The sequence below is a fragment of the Colias eurytheme genome, chromosome 1, assembly GCF_061535395.1.
Source record: "Colias eurytheme isolate Ceu_HAF_F1 chromosome 1, ilColEury1 Martin Lab GWU primary, whole genome shotgun sequence".
In the NCBI taxonomy this organism is placed as follows: Eukaryota; Metazoa; Arthropoda; class Insecta; order Lepidoptera; family Pieridae; genus Colias; species Colias eurytheme.
In genome coordinates this window covers 965,573-984,189 of record NC_142980.1, presented here as the reverse complement: position 1 = coordinate 984,189, position 18,617 = coordinate 965,573, and the positions used below count along the sequence as shown (strand labels likewise).

General features: G+C 35.6%; 1 protein-coding gene across 1 annotated transcript in view; it reads left to right on the top strand.

The window, feature by feature from the left end:
* Positions 1 to 9,754: 9,754 nt before the first annotated feature.
* Positions 9,755 to 18,617, top strand: part of pico (ras-associated and pleckstrin homology domains-containing protein pico) — a 140,596-nt gene continuing 131,733 nt past the window's right edge. Inside the window, exon 1 of the mRNA XM_090119794.1 lies at positions 9,755 to 9,940. The gene's annotated coding sequence lies outside the window, so the exon portion shown is untranslated. The remainder of the gene's footprint in view (positions 9,941 to 18,617) is intronic.

Genomic DNA, 18,617 nt, shown 5'->3' with positions numbered 1-18,617 from the left:
GTGTTACATTTGGTGACATTACAATAAATGAACAATAGCTAAAGCAAATTAAATCAAAATGGACTCCAGAAGTAATGTATTGTACTTTATGAACAAAAGCTTTGATGCTTTGTAACAACTAACAAGTGAAAAAATAATTGATGATAGAGTGCACGTAGTGGGGGTCGGGGGATTCCCCGCGCGACATGTATGAACCTGTTCGGCACAGGCCGTCGCGCGCCGCCCGCTTTGTTTCGTTCGACCTCCGATTAACATCCGATACAAAAGTATCGGAACCGAAGTCGGAACCGAAAGTGTAATAATAATCGGAAGTTCCGACTTAACGGAACCGGAATCGAAGCTCCGTTACATCTCTGATACAAACAAACAAGCAAACTAATTATTAATTAACAATTGTGAACCAAACTAATCTTCCAATACATAAATGCATTAAATAGCGCACGTGTCAGCAATTATTGTTACATTATTACTAATAAAAACAAGTAAATCATTTAAAATAATATTGTTTACTTTGTTATTGTTATTGCATTTTCGTTTTAACATATCATGTGACTGTGTATACGAGTAAATACTTTTTTTTAGCTTATGAGAACTTTACAGTGACGGATTGCGAAACATATATATTTTTTTATATATAAATCAACTTTATCATATTGAAAAATAATTTTCATCAAGAACTTAGGCTAAATTGGGAAACAAAACTTGATATGCGATAGAAATAAAATATATCCGTTCCCGTTTAGAGCATAATAACTTTTGCTCACAATATAAGTATTGCTCTTTCAAAATATCTATATGTTTCTACACTGGCCGCGAAAGTTCATCACGATAGAGAACAGTGGTATAACATGTGAAAAGCACCATATATTTATTTTAATACATATGTATTTGTTCTACATAACACTTTAGTACCCCCAAAACATTGTTATCAAAAATTAAATGAGAAGAAAATATTTTGTCAGCTCAAAATTAGCATGACTCTAGATTCGGCGTTGGCATTAGCATAACATTATGCAGAGCTTAAAAAATGTAAATAAACTTCGGTCAATGGCACATATACCAACATAGGGTCAAGAAACTGTGACAATACGAATGTATGTACCATGATACCTCCACACCGAGCCAATGACAAAGATGATGCGATTTTTGCAATCCATACTTAATATTATAAATGCGAAAGTAACTATGTCTGTCTGTCTGTTACTCAATCACGCCTAAACTACTGAACCAATTTTCATGAAATTTGGTATGGAGATATTTTGATACCCGAGAAAGGACATAGGCTACTTTTTATCCCGGGAAAATGACGTAATCCCGGAAATCCCACGGGAGTCGGGAACGGGAACTATGCGGGTTTTTCTTTGACTGCGCGGGCGAAGCCGCGGGCGGAAACCTAGTATTGTATATAAATTATAAATACAACGTCACCCATAATTCTTAATTGATTATTATTTTTAAAATCTATTTACGCTATTCTGTGATGTTGCTCAGTGCTCTATATAGAGCTTGAGCTCTACAAAATATTTAACACTAAGTATAAAAGTTTTATTTTTTTTCTATCCTTTAATTATAACGATTAAGTTTATTAATTTTCGAATAAGTATTACAGGAGCTTCAACCCAAAGACATAATATAAGCATCAAGACCACCTTTTGAATGTACAACATAAAATATGTAAGTTGGTTAACGAATGTAACGTACATAATATATTATATAGGTTAAGGTTCTGTATAAATTTAGCACTGTTGAACAATGATACATAATTTAATAACACACCTTAAGTATCTGATATCCTTTATGAGGATATACAGGGTATAACAGAAAAGAGAAGCGGGAGCCCATATTTTTAATTCCAGTTTTCATAGTAATTTAGAAGTTACTATCTTACCGCCCGCGGCGTCTCCAGTTTTGTCTAAAACCTAATAAATTATATAATAAAACCTTCCTCTTGAATCACTCTATATATCAAAAAAAGCCGCATCAAAATCGGTTGCGTAGTTTTAAAGATTTAAGCATACAAAAAGACATAGGGACAGAGAAAGCGACTTTGTTTGATGATTTTCGCTCTTATTCAGCTTCAATACTTTCTGACATGCTGAATTGCGAATATTTGAAATGAAATGAATGTATTTATTACCACAATAATTTGGATACAAAAAACTTAAAATCTTCATGCACGCCTTCAAGCCACACCTCCGAGCCCGTCGGAGTGGGGAGAATTTTTGGATTCGGTCCCCGCGCTCAAGGCCCGCGATAGAAGCTATGCAATAGCTTAAAAATAAAAAATAAAAATATCTTTATTTCACAACCTTAATTATAAAATATACAAAAACGGTTGTTGGATAAAACGATGGTTGGATATTTGAAAACTTTTATTCTTTTTTTTTATTGTAAACCACCAATATCAGCCGTATCTTACTTCTATCCCTCAAAAGCCAATAACTTTCTAGGATTTTCTCGTTGGAAATAAACGAAAGAAAAACAAACAAATCCACGGGTAAACAATTGAAATCGATGGACATAGAACTGGCTGTCAATAGCACACGCATTGTTGATGTTTTACTGAATAATAATTAGCCGGGAGGCGCTAAATATTGAAATTTATTCAATTTACCGCTAGACATTGAATATCTGCATAATATTTGTTTGTTATGTATATTCATGACTGTTAACACCATGATTGGAGATATTTGATGGTAGTGCTTTCAGCACAACTATAACAACAATTAAAATCATCATCATCGTCATCATCAGCCCATTATGTTCCCACTGCTGGGACACGGGCCTCCAATGAGGGTACAGGCCATAATCCACCACGCTGGCCAATTGCGGGTAGTGGCGTTTGTCCTTAGTATGTCACATGTCGTCGAACTTTTGTTTCTTCGACATGTCGGATACCTGCTGTCCTCCTGTCCTCTTTTCCTGTTTTCCTGACAAACAATTAAATTACTAATTAAAACGACTCCGCCCTAATTTTATGGCGGTAACTATCTTTCACCAATTTTTATCGTAACTACGTCATCACTCTCGTCTATCAAATTGAAACAAACAAAAAAATTAAAATCGATTTATCCGTTCGGTAGCTACAAAGCGACAGACAGACATCACACACAAATATAATAAACTGTCTACTTGATAATCCACTGGGCTGTTCCATACAATGCAAGCATAACAATCATGGATAAGTGTGGGCGTAAATTGGAATTGATTCCTGGTGAGGTTTGATAAAAAATAGTCTGTCGGAAACATTTAAAATGCGTCTAGATTTATTTATGATACATAATATTTTTTATTTGAAACTAGCTTTCCGCCCGCGGCTTCGCCCGCGTTTTCAAAGAAAAACCCGTTCCCGTAGGATTTCCGGGATAAAACCTATCCTATGTCCTTTCTCAGGTATCAAAATATCTCTATACCGAATATCATAAAAATTGGTTCAGTAGTTAAGGCGTGATTGAGTAACAGACAGACAGACAGAGTTACTTTCGCATTTATAATATTAGTATGGATTGTATTCTAAATTGATAATTAAAAGGTAAGTTACATCATTTGACTGTTTTGCGGGAGTTGTGCACAGCTTCTAAGTTGAAACTACTTGTTTAATATCTGTGGTTGAAATATTAATCAATAATTGTATAGTATTAGATAATATTTCCGATTCTATGATAGATAGAAGAAACCATTGAAATATCGATATTTTTAAGTAGGTACATGTTAATGAGTATGTTACACGTAAATTAACTTCTAATGTATATAAATGCAGTAACCCATTTCCTATGATATATTATTTTAACCAACTCTAGAATTTACCTTGTCTAAGCAACAATGGCTAGAATACAAATTTCGCTTCCTATATAACAAGCCAATGTTTTTATTTATTTTATCTGTTTGTATCCGACAACTCTCTAAAGGAATAACATAAATAATAAAACAATTTTTTTGGTAGGCTACTTAATTTCTAAAAACATGGAACACTATAAGTACCTAATACCTAATTATATTTATTTCTACACGACAACAAGATCAGAACAATATACTCTTAAAAAACATTACATTATTAATCATGTAGGTAATAAAAAAAGATAATTTATCATAATATACAAAATATATACAAATATACATATTATTTTTATTTTTAATTTTCGTCTTATTTATTTATTTATTTATTTATCTTGTCTTTATATAAAGAGTGCGTTAAAATATTATCATTGCCGCGTTGAAAAGCAATGCTATAATAAAAACAAATGTAGAAACGAAAGCGATACAGTCGCGATGTCGTAGCGATGAGCGATACAATGTAGCATCAACATAGAAAGGATACAGTCATGATACCGTCGAAAGTTACAAAATACACATGTTGACAATAATCTGATAGCGAATATGGTACAATATCACGAGTACAATATGGGGGTCTTCAAGCGAAGAGTGAACCGGTACTTACAAGGGAAGCGCGTACCATCTTAGACCGCATCTTAGCTTTCCATCAGGCGAGATTGTGGTCAAGCGCATCCCTATCTAGAATAAAAAAAAATATAATCACACACGACTTTGGTACCTAGCATATGCATTAATTCATTAAAAAGAGACGCATACAGAATAATAATATTATAAAGAAATAATTGAATTTACTGAAAATATGTGAAAATTTTCACAAAAATGTGAAATTTTCCACAAACCTTTCAACAATATGTTTTTCAGGTATTGGCTTTATCCTATTAGTAAAAAGTATCTAAAATTAGGAGGTAATGTATGAGGAGGATTAAATAGGAGGTAATGTATGAGGACATCAGTAAAGCCATACACACCTCGAAAACACATTTCAATGTTGTGATGGGGGATTTCAACGCGAAACTGGGCAAAAGAGGCGATGATGAGTTGAGAGTGGGGCAATTTGGATTTGGGCAGCGCAACCCGAGGGGCCAGAGGCTCGCTGAGTTTCTGGAGAAAGAAGGACTCTTCATGATGAATTCCTTTTTCCAGAAATCTCCGCATAGGAAGTGGACCTGGATAAGCCCCGACGGTAAAACGAGGAATGAGATTGACTTTATCATGACTACAAAGAGACATATATTCAATGATGTTTCTGTGATCAACAGGGTCAAAACCGGCAGCGATCACCGTATGGTAAGAGGCACATTGAATATAGATGTGAAACTCGAAAGGTCTCGCTTGATTAAGTCAACTCTTCGACCGTTCCGCACCCAAATTCAGAACCCCGAAAGCTTTCAACTCGAGCTCCAAAATCGCTTCGCTTGCCTAGGCGATGACGTATCTGTGGACGATATGAACAACAGGCTTATCGAAACGATTCGTACGGTAGGGTTGCATCACTGCAAGATTCCCCGTAAGAATCGAACACAAAAACTTTCCGACCATACCCTCAAGCTCCTGGCAGAGCGACGCTCTTTGCTACTGAATACTTCCGATGAAGCGAAGTCATATAGGCAGCTCAATAGACGAATTACAAAGTCCTTGCGACACGATATCCGCTCCTTCAATACAAAAAACATTGAAGAAGCGATACAGCGAAATAAAGGCTCAAAAGTGTTTGCAAGAGATGGATCTATTGGGCAAAGCCGGTTGACTAAGCTGAAGACGGATAGTGGCAAAATTGTGTCGTCTCAACCGGAGCTACTAGGCGAGGTCGAGAAGTTTTATGGACACCTTTACACCTCCATTGCTAAGCCTGTTGCGAGTCCGGCGAAAGATCCTAGAGCCCGACTAACCCGACATTACACCGAAGATATCCCGGACATCAGCCTGTACGAGATTAGGATGGCTCTCAAACAGCTTAAAAACAACAAGGCGCCGGGTGAGGATGGAATCACATCTGAGCTTCTGAGAGCGGGTGGCAAACCAATCCTCAGAGTGCTACAGAGGTTATTCAATTCCACCTTACTCGAGGGCACTGCGCCAAAAGCATGGAGCAGCAGTATGGTTGTCCTCTTCTTCAAAAAGGGAGACAAAACCCTGTTGAAGAACTACAGGCCAATATCACTGCTGAGCCATGTCTATAAGCTGTTCTCGAGAGTCATCACGAATCGTCTCGAACGCAGGCTTGATGACTTCCAGCCTCCCGAACAAGCCGGTTTCCGAAGAGGCTTTAGCACCATGGACCACATACATACGCTGCGGCAGATTATACAGAAGACGGAGGAGTATAATCTGCCATTATGCTTGGCGTTTGTGGACTATGAAAAAGCCTTTGATTCGATCGAGACTTGGGCCGTATTGAGGTCTCTTCAGCGTTGCCGCATTGACTATCGGTATATCGAAGTGTTGAGAAGTCTGTATGAAAACGCCACTATGTCAGTCCGGGTTCAGGAGCATTGCACAAAGGCAATTCCTCTGCAGCGCGGGGTCCGACAAGGAGATGTTATTTCTCCGAAACTGTTTACCGCTGCTTTGGAAGATGTCTTTAAGCTCCTGGACTGGCAAGGACTTGGCATCAATGTTAATGGCGAGTACATCACTCACCTTCGATTTGCCGACGATATCGTAGTCATGGCAGAATCCCTGGAAGACCTCAATACAATGCTCGGTGGCCTCTACAGAGTTTCACAACAAGTGGGCCTTAGCATGAACATGGACAAGACGAAAATCATGTCAAATGTCCATGTTGTGCCCACTCCGGTTTCAGTTGGAAACTCTATTCTCGAAGTTGTTGACGAATACGTTTACCTGGGACAAACCGTCCAATTAGGTAAGTCCAACTTCGGGAAAGAGGTCAATCGTCGAATCCGACTCGGCTGGGCAGCGTTCGGGAAACTACGCAACATCTTTTCGTCCAAAATCCCTCAGTGCCTGAAGACGAAAGTCTTCGAGCAGTGTGTGTTACCGGTGTTGACTTATGGATCCGAGACGTGGTCGCTAACCGCGGGCATGGTGCAAAAGCTTCGCGTCGCTCAACGAGCTATGGAACGGGCTATGCTCGGGGTTTCTTTGCGTGATCGAATCAGAAATGAGGAGATCCGCAAAAGAACTAAAGTCACCGACATAGCCCACCGTATTAGTAAGTTGAAGTGGCGCTGGGCTGGGCATATAGCCCGCAGAACCGATGGCCGTTGGGGCAAAAAGGTTCTTGAGTGGCGACCACGTACAGGACGTCGCAGTGTGGGACGGCCTACAACGCGATGGACAGACGACCTGATCAAAGTGGCGGGGAGCCGCTGGATTCAGGCCGCTGGTGATCGGTCGTTTTGGAAATCTTTGGGGGAGGCCTATGTCCTGCAGTGGACGTCCTGAAAGGCTGGAAATGATGATGAATGATGAATGATCTAAAATTTGGGCACAAAAACATATTATTGTACAATGGATTATACAATCTGTATTTTTTGGCTTTATCCGCTTTACATGGGTTAAAATTTCTTATATATCTCTGTATTATGAAAAATTTAAAAAAGCTTTGCTGCATTACTTACAAGGCTGTAATATTAATACAGTATTATTAGACTGTTACCTTTAAAAAAAGGCTGTAAATTATGCAGTCATCACTCTTCAATATTATCAAAATCAATTTAGCCATTTATAGCATAACTAGTTACTTTTGAAATTAACAAAAATATTTTCTAGAAATTTGCAATTTTTACGGAAAACCTCGATAGGTATATGAAGCGATCTTCATCACAATTATATTTGAGTCAAGTCAATTGTCAAGCAATTGGACAGTACCTACACCGTGTAGACACAGCTTAACCTAACTGCTTACATTGTACAAGGTAGAAGTAAAGATAGCTGCGATAGACAATATAATTTAATACCCAGGAAGTTTTGTTTCATACTCATTGGAGTAATGTCCAAACATCCTCTTGAATATTACAACATTTCCGTTCTTAGAAGTTGTGAGTCGCAAAATCCATCACAAATTTAATTTAATTTTGCATTGTAATATTTTATATGTAATTGTCCAAACATCCTCTTGAATGCATCTCCGTACTTAGAAGTTGTGACTTGTGAGTCGCAAAACCCATCAGTCATCACAAATTTAATTTACTTTTGCATTGTAATATTTTATATGTAATTAAAATTTTCTCGTTCTTCTTTGCTAATTAAATAAACGGATTGAAAATAAAACCGGCCAAGTGCGAGTCGGGCTCGCGCACAAAGGGTTCCGTAGCAGCAAATATAATAAATTACAGTTAAATCAACCTATCTCAAAAACTATAAGAGATACTTTGATCAAACCAAAAATCGTTGAAAGAGTTAATTAGCATGCATCACCTCTATTTTTTTTAGAATTTTATACCCCGTAGTTATAAAAATAGAGGGGGGGGGACATACTTTTTACGACTTTGAGAGCTGATATCTCAAAAACCGTTCACTTTAAGAAAAATGTTTTTTAGAAAACTTTATATCATTTTAAAAGACCTTTCCATTGATACCCCACACGGGTATGTACATCGAAAAAAAAAATTTCATCCCTCAGTTACATGTATGGGGGGCCCCACCCCCAATTCTTTTTTTTACTATTTAGTGTCATATTTTTGTAGCGGTTCATACAACACATATTCCCATCAAATTTCATCACTGTAGTACTTATAGTTTCCGAGTAAATCGGCTGTGACAGACGGACAGACGGACAGACGGACAGACGGACATGACGAAACTATAAGGGTTCCGTTTTTGCCATTTTGGCTACGGAACCCTAAAAAGGTGAGTTCGTAAAGTAATAAAATTTAAAATTATTATCGGGTAATTTCTCTTGTAAAAGAACCAATAAAGCTAATTAACTAGAGTATTTAATAAAATTAATACAGTGAAACCTGGTTAAGTGAGACCTCAAGGGACCTGCAATGTCGTTTCACTTATAGAGGTATTCCACTTACCCAGTGTCTCAGATATACAGGTATAAATAAATAACTGTCTCATTTACAGAGGGGTGATAACTATTGTAGCTTTCGTTTTGACATTTTTCAAATAAACATCTGTATGATAGTAAAGCGAAACTAGAACTGAAGGTAATTGAAGCTCAAAATTTGTACTTACGTACTTGGAATTACGTGTGGAATTTGTGGGTAGAATAAGAATGAGTAAACAAACAATGTTATCTCAGTTACAGAGGTTTATGCATATAAAATTTACTCGCTGTCTCAGTTATAGAGGTAACTATGATGATAAATCGAAAGAACAAATCCCAGATATAGAGGTATACCTCGTCCCACTAACAGAGGTAATACAGTGCCAAAGTGTTGGGACCTCAGCATGGGTTCCAGTTATGGAGGTTTCTCACTTATCCAGGTCCCACTTAACCAAGTTTCACTGTATTCGCATAAACTTTTTTGTAGACCGTTATACCCTACTTGAGGTTTTTTTTATTTTGTAGAGCTAGACATCTAAAGGACTCTACATTATACGAATTAGGTGCCATCTGTAGTCATAATGAGAACTAGTTCCTGTATTCAATTCTATGCATACAAAATTTGAACAAGTTCCAAGCAAATCGAATAGATGGCACTTTAAACAATTACATGAGCAGTTTCTTGAATGGATTTTTTTATTTATTTAATAGGTATTCTGCCAAAAATTAGTAAATTTTATTTTTAATATATAACCTTAGTAAATAAAAAAAGTAAAATATAAAGATACATTTCAATATTAATAAGAAAACGCATAAGTATTTTCACGAACTTCAAGTAGACACTAGATGGCGCTGTAACTACAAGGTGATTTCCACTTAACACAACTAGATGGCGCTCCAGTACATGCCAAGCAATGCGCAATCACAGGACATTATGCTTCCGCCTACACATTACACAAGTTTAGCTATTCCGGTCTGGTGCCGCATGGAGTGCGGGTGATACCGAATCGTGCGATATGTTATAGGAATGTGTATCGAAGATTTATAACTAACATATATTGTGCAGTGTGAAAAACTTGACATAAACTAAGTTTCATTTTGTGTTTCATTCATAAGGACTTGGATCTTACATCGCCGGCACGTACAGTAAGTGCATGTTTGTTATTAATTCGTACACATTTATATAAATGGTCTTCTGGATAACGATGTGTTATTAACTGCCTAATCGTCCACTATGTAAAGTTTGTCGAACTTTTATTTAATATCGGGAGCAGTTGATACTGGACAAACTTGTGTAATATTATGTATTGTTTAGAGTATTTTATTAATTGATTAATTTATATTAATAGGTAAATAATTAAATTAATTGGATCGAAATTTTATTATATTTCATGATTAATACCGAATTTCAAAATAAATTTATTTAAGGATAGATACGCTTTTTTAAGGAACATGCATTTGAACTCTACATACAATTGCAAATCTAGAGTCCAGCAAAATTGCGCTACATAAATTATAGCAAAAAATTGCATTAATTTTAGCGCATCCACACACGACTTCACACGAGACAAGCAAACATGGCGGAATGCAGAATGCAATTTTTAAATTCCAGCACATTTCCCCATGCCGGTGCAAGCCCCTAGGCGTTATGGGGACTTAAAAATCGATCGATCCAAAGTCTAGGCTTAACTCAGGTCCCAACCGCAAGCTGGACTAATTCTAGGTACCCTAGCCGGGGGGTGACACCTACACGCTCCGTAGGCCGATTAAATGTGGTTTATCTGATATGAAGGGGATGAAATCTGTGTAGCGCTAATAATCTGTTTTTCTTATTGTCCTTACTAGTTGATACACGTGGCGTTGTTTGTATAAATAGATAATATAAAGGAAAATTGCTACAGTATTGAGATTCAATTAAGGAACTTACAATATCGGATTTTCTAGTAAGACAGTGCGCGCACGAGCAACTTTGTCTCCGCAACTATTTTGTCTCTCCCATCAATTTGTATGGGGAGTTGCGTCGCTACGTGCGCGCACTTTCATACTAGCCCATGGGTGGAGAGGCAAAATAGTTGCGGGGACAAAATAGTTGCGGAGACAAAGTTGCTCGTGCGCGCTGGCTCTTAAAATGCAGTTTTTTTTCTTTCAAAAGATTATTGGGGGAAATTAAAATATCCTCCTTTCTTAGTAGGTACAGTTACATTGTTTAGGCAGGGCGAGTTTTGGAAAAAATATAATGACATCAACACTTTCCACGGCCACGACACTATTACAGACTTCAAAGATGATGCCATGAATTGCATGTCTTTTGAAATATTTGGATGCAAAAGCAAATTGAGATTTCAACAATTATTATTATTTCATAAGATAATTTCAACCTTATTTTATTATAACAGATAACAAGTTCATACAAACAAAAATTCATAAAGCGATCCTGACTTCCAATCTAATGAAAAAGTACTGAATATTGACTATACTCTCCGATTGAACTCTTTATAAATAAGAAGGTTTTTTCCACTCAGGACAAAATTGGTAGAAACTTCTTCAAGCTGTGATAAGTAAAAGTTACGATTTAGGGATTGCAAGGAAATATTATACTCAATACACCTATGTACCTTTTTCTAGGACCATGAACATATAGAACACTAATATACAGGGTGTAATCGTTAAGTGTGCACAGGCGATTATTCCGTTACTATTACAGATATCAAAAAACTTTAAACTGATATCGAAAGTACTTAACCTAATGAGTAAAATGGCCATAATAAATTTTTAAAAATAATACGAGAAATATCTAAAAAATTAACTTTAAACCCTCCCATACATTTAGTATGAGATATGAATATCCCATGTACATGGGTTGATCCAAAAGTAATGATAATCAATATTAAACAAGGTCATTACAGTTAAAATAATTATGTATTTCTCTAGATAGTCTTCTAACTAGATAATATACTTCGATATTTTTTTTCCTTAACTTAGAAAAAAAAAAACTTTGACTTCATCTACAAAAACCCCTCAAAATCGGCCATCACTTCGCTGTCGTCTTAAAATTTCTTGTATCGACGGTGTCTCTTGTGCCGAGGTAAGAGATAGAATTAACTAGGAGCTAGATCTTACAAACAGGGTGGGTGTTTAAGCATTTTCAATGCCGATTTTTGATTGGCAGCCATCGCAACTGACACTTTGTGATCTGGTGCGTTGTCTTGGTGAACCAACATTCAAGACTGAAGTTTGCCATGTCTCTTTTTCTTACTAACCTACCCGCAATCTTTTAATTTGGTCTGTGTAGTAAGAGCCCTGTGTAGTAGTGGCTACCTTCTTAAAATATTCCACATTTCTTCAGCGTCCCAAAAAACTACGGCTTTAATCTATCCCACTAATTTTCACTTTGAAAATCTTCACCGTCACTTTGGAAGCTCGCATCCAGGCCATTGATTGTTTCTTGGTTTCAGCATAAACATGGTGAACCCAGGTAACGCCCATGGTCACAAATCGTGACAAAAAATTATCCTGATCTCATTAAAAATTTAGAAATTCACCCTCTAAATGTCGAATCGTTGTTTCTTCTTTTCGTCGGGAAACATTCTGGCTCGCACTGTTCACATTAAAATTAATGTTAATACTTGGAAACGTGGCCTGTAGATATAATTTTTTTGTGATAACTTAGTGATTACATGAGCAAGCATAAAACATTTATTTTATATTTTTATGTGCACAGGAAATACCCAATTATCATTACTTTTGGATCAACCTATACATTTAATATGAAAGATTTTAGCTTTTTTTTTGTTTTTTTTGTTTTCTGCTTTAATTACTTCGCAAATTTGGAGGGAAGTTCATTTAGAAACTGTAAATAGACCTCCTCATTGTATTGCACAATAAGGACGTCACTTCGAAAATCTACTATGAATACAAAATGTATGGGAAATAAATTGTATGGGAGCGTTTAATGTAACATTTTTGGTTATTTCTCGTTTTATTTTTAAAAATTTATTATGGCCATTTTACTCATTAGGTTAAGTACTTTCGATATCAGTTTAAAGTTTTTTGATATCTGCAATAGTTACGGAATAATCGCTTGTGCACACTTAACGATTACACCCTGTATAGATAGAGCATTAACATAGAGATATAATAAGAGCCCTTTTATTACATAAATGACAAGCTTAACTATTTAATGATAAAGCGACTGATAGCCTATTTAACACTATATTACAGACGTGGCTAGATCTTTTAGATATCTATCTGTAAGTACCTACACGTTTACTTGCATATATGTGCGTTGTTAACAAATGTTTGAAAATTATACACGTAAGAAAATGTGTATGTGAAAAAAGGATGTTTTCATAACATTCTTTGTTTTCATTTTAACCGTGAATCCTTTATTGTTCTCACGTAGTTTTGTTATATCAAAACGCTTTGCGAAATTTACAATACGACTTTATATCGAACAAGAAATGTTGTTTTAATTTACATGAAGAAGTTAACAAAATAATAACTCGATTTACCAAAGTTTTAATGAATCGTCTTCCCTTTCTGTTATCATAATGTAAAATTTTCAAGAGATTTCGAAAAGAAAAGCCATGTATTTGGCCGTTTTATTATACATATTATGTATGTTTGTATGCGATTGCAAAGCGAATTATGTATATAACTACGTATTTTTTTTTTTATTAATACCCATGTCCCAATCAAATTTTGTTAAAATATCAGTCAATTCTTGAAATCTTAAGCTGTATAATTATTAAAGGCATTAGTTTTAGTAACATTCTCATAGAGACTTACTTCTTAGATACTTTGATATTCTGTATACACTTTACTAGCTTTCCGTCCGCGGCTTCGCCCGCTTTGTCTAAAACCTAATAAATTATATACTAAAACCTTCCTCTTGAATCACTCTATCTATTTAAAAAACCACATCAAAATCGGTTGCGTAGTTTTAAAGATTTAAGCATACATAGGGACATAGGGACAGAGAAAGCGACTTTGTTTTATACTATGTAGTGATTATACATATAAATCCTCATAGATATGAGAAAAATTATTCGCAATAACATAGATCAAAAGACAGTCAACGATTAGTAAACTTTAAAAAATTATACGTATAAAAATTCGTTCTTACACATCACTTTTATACATTTGGACACATGGTTTCTTTCAGTACAAATACCATATATAGGTCTCACATCCTATTAATTTAAACTAGATTCACGACACGTGTGTACACTAGCAAATGTATAAATAAAACTACACATGTGGTGATATTTTGTTTCGGCTAAGGATAAGATTTATCATTGTAATTTTAAATAATATTTCGTAATGCGTTGGTAAAATTGAGAATTTATGAAATATGAGATCTATGCTTCAACTTTCGAACGGATTCGAACCCGCGTCTTCGGCCTAGTTTAAGAATGAATTTTTTATATTCTTAAAGAATATAATATGTATTAGTATAATATAAATTATAATATTATATAAGTTTTTGTGACAATTGGAAAAAAAATGGAAATGTAAAATTTATACATTATTAGATAAACGTTTACCATTCATGAAAATTTTCTCTAAAAAATTCTTATGTCAAAGTCTATTATGTATTATGTATATTAATAGGTGTCTTCCTAAACCAAACCTTAAAGCGAAACCAGATTATAAAATTAGCTAACAATAGTAACAACATAGAGATGGTTTTATTTCGTAATATTTATATTTCTTCATACAGTTGTAGTGTCTGGAAAGTAACTGGTATCAATAAGTGATTAATAATGATAAACGTATTTATTTATAACTTTCGCTTCAATTAAATATTAACATTTATATTCAAATAAATGTATAATATTATACAATATAAATTATGAATTATGGGATAGTAAAGGTTTAGTATTAAGGGCAATTGATGCTAAAAAAAACTATAGACAGTTATTTTGTATTAAGTATTGCATGTAGTACATGCTCGTATATTTGCCATCCAATTCAAAATAAAAGCCTATCTACGAGTGCATAACATGTTTTCAAAAATCCACCAATTCCAGAGGTTAATAAATTCAAACATAAAAACAACTTCTTACAATAAGTACATGTATCGATATGTGACATGAAACAGATGGACAAGCAGAGATAGCGCTACAAATCAATGGAGGAAGTGATGTGGACCCTAAATGATCAATTGACATAAAGCTTGTGCAACACAACATGCTATGAAATATTCTTGATCATTGAGGCAATATGAAAGATAAAAAACATGTGTCAAAGTTCGAAAAAAATTCGATCACATTTTCATCGGCTAAATTTTTCTACTTATTATTTAAGTATTATTAATAATATAGCATACTGATTGACGAATACATATAGGAATCATTCTCTAAATAATAACTGTCAAAAAAGAAATTTCGTTTTTAGGCTCTACTAGCTGTAGAGCTAGTCTTTTCTGTGCTCTTATTAAATTATGTATAACAGAATACATTTCACAACAAAACTAAATGAATATATCTGTATATAGCTTACACTTATAGCTGGAAAACAATCCTTATAGATACAAGCGCTAATAAAATAGTTGCAGCAATGCACTCACGGCTCCCGAGATAAGGGCTCGCTCATATTGGACACGTATAACTGATTGTGTTTATTCTAATGTCATTTAATTCATTTAAATTCAAATGCACTAGAGAAGATAATTAATCATAATATATGTGTAAAAATTAATTTTTGTTAATTTAACATTTAATCCTCTTTTTGTTAGTCTCTCATGAAATTTCCATATTTATTCACGAGAAAACTAATTATATAAAACACAATCAAATATAAGTTAATACGTCGCTAATCTATACTAATATTATAAAGAGGAAAAGTTTGTTATGTATATATGTATGGTTTTCACGCATAAACTACTGGACCGATATTGATGAAATTTGGCACAGATAATCCTTAGACCCTGAGAAAGAACATAGGCTGCCTTTTATTGCGAAATATGTACCACGGGCGGACCGCTAATCTTATATATAAAAATGAATCGCAAAATGTGTTGGTAAGCGCATAACTCGAGAACGGCTGAACCGATTTCGATAATTATTTTTTTATTATATTCCTGGAAGTACGAGGATGGTTTTTATGTAGAGAAAACGTAAACATGTACCACGGGCGAAGCCGGGGCGGACCGCTAGTTAAAAATATAAACAATAGAAAACAGAATTTACTCTACATGTCTAGTTTACATAGTCTAGATTTTACTACTTCAATTTCTAGTTTATACTGTCCTTCCAACGTAAATAACTTAAATATCACCAATTCAGTATTAAAAATTATACCAAGACCCCTATATCACATACCCATCCATACAAACTAGAGGTCAACCAATCCTTGCCTATAAAATGATTCCTTCACCAACATGGCCACATCCCAACATCCGAAATCATTGAAGAGTTGAATGACCCCGCATCCTCCTCACCTACTAAATTGTTACTTATCTTGAAGATAGGGGTCGACCCATCCTGTTATATGTGCGAATTTGTTGCTGATATATTTATCTTGGAGATAGGGGTCGGTCATTTGAATTTGTATGTGATACTTATCGTCGATCGATTCAATTCACTAATACACGGTATAGTTCCAAGATAAAGGTAAGATTTTCAATAATAATAGTAAAAAAAAAACTAAAAAACACGCTTTTTATAGAAAATTTTATCAAATTAGTGTATTGTCATCGGTCCTCAATAAATCTACAAAGTGTGAACGAAATCTGGCCGTTTAAAGTGGGTCAAAATCGCGCCCAAAGAAGTCGGTTACAAACAAACAAACATACAGGTGAAGCTAATATAAAGCGTGTAAAAAGGAACTATGGAGTTAAGTGTCCCTTATTCTTTGTAGAGAAGTTCCGAATTTATTGAAAGTTTAGTAAAAAATGTACTTAATATTTTGTAAGTATGTATGATTTATGAAAGTTTATAGTAAATAATAAGGGTTTCCTGGAATAAGTACGGTAATTAATGAAATTAAACCTTTGGGGGAAAATTAATGAATAATTTAATAAATTTAGATATTAACTGGAATCAAAAGGTTCATGAATCAGTAATAAGCAGTCTGTAATTGTTATAACAATTATTAATTTATTACACAAAGAAAAAACCTCGTAGAAAGCAAAACATTAAATCGGTTTTTAAATAATTGAAATGTAACGAAACATAGACAATCGAACTGATTACTGAACCTCCCCTTTTGAAGTCGGTTAATCACTAATGCATGTCATCATTCGACGTCCCCCGCGAATAATCCGGTAATGACCTATTACGGGGTTCTTCATGTTATGCGTTTTTCGGCATCTAGAAGTTAAAATACACCATGTAAATTTTTTTCAGAATTTTTCTATCTTTATTTACGAAGATATAAAAAACTACGCGTTTATTCCATAAAATAACATTAAAATGTATTTGAAACGAATAATATGGTTTTAGATCTTTACGAAAAATAATATCAATATGATTTGACAGTAAACATTGTTACGATATTATTCAGGTAAAAAGTTTTCTACATTATTTAATTAAGTGCTAGTACAGGCTTATTCGGGGTTTTATTAAGAAATCGATTTCCCGCTACTTTCATTATGGAATGCAAGTATGCAAGGTATTTTTTTAAACACTCTTTCTATTACTGAGCAAATGATTTACACAGCCTTAGAAAAAATTAAAAGAGATGAAAGTTTGATAGATAAACGAGGCAGGCATCAGAATAGAGTATAGACCACATCGAAACCTTCATCTTCATCTTCATTAGATGCTGGTCGTCTGACTCAGGTTCTACCTGCTGGCCAAAATAAGCCCCCATCAGTATGGCTTCATGCCACAGAGGAGCACCGACGACGCAATCTATAGACTAGTGAGCCACATCAGAAAATAAGAGGTAGGAGAAGAAGATTTCTGTTGTGGTATCTCTAGACATAGAGGGAGCCTTCGACAGCGCCTGGTGGCCAGCCATAAAGGTGCGGTTGGCCAAAGTTGGGTGTCCGGGGAACGTTAGGCGGGTGATCAGCAGATACCTGAGTGGAAGAGGTGTGAAAGTTAGGTATGCGGGTGTGGAAGTGAGTAGAGAGAACAACAAGGGGTGCGTGCAGGGTTCCATAGGTGGGCCGCTCCTGTGGGACCTCTTGCTGGATCCTCTGCTGTGGATGTTAGAGGAGATGGATGTGTTTTGTCAGGCTTTTGCCGACGACATTGTGCTAGTGTTTGATGGAGATACTGCTTTAGAAGTAGAGACGAAGGCAAAACTGCACATAGAGGAAAATTGACGAATGGGGTGTCAGAAATAAACTAAAATTCGCGCCACACAAGACATGTGCCCTGCTCTCGACACGAAAATTAAAATTTGACAGGCCACGATTTGTAATGGGGAGTGTGGACATCCAATATTTCGAAAGTATTAAGATACTGGGCCTTACTATATTGATGGCGGCCTGACGCCCATGTCGGGAGCGTTTGCAAAAAGGCAATCGCCCGTTATAAGCTATTAGCAAGAGCAGCTAAAGTAAGTTGGGGGCTTAACCCCCAAGTAGTTAAGACTATATATATCGCAGTTATATAACCAACTATATTGTATGCATCAGCAGCGTGGGCACCCAAAGCGGAAAAGATGGGGGTCCAAAAGAGGCTTAACACCGTTCAACGGGGTTTTGCCCAGAAGATCTGCAGAGCATATCGGACTGTCTCTGAACTCTGCGATGCTGTTGGCTGGGATTCTCCCTCTTGACCTCAGGATACTCGAAGCTTCGAGGCTTTATGAGATCAAGAGGGGTGTGTTGCACCCGGCGGTGTTGAGGGACAGGGAGATGGAACGA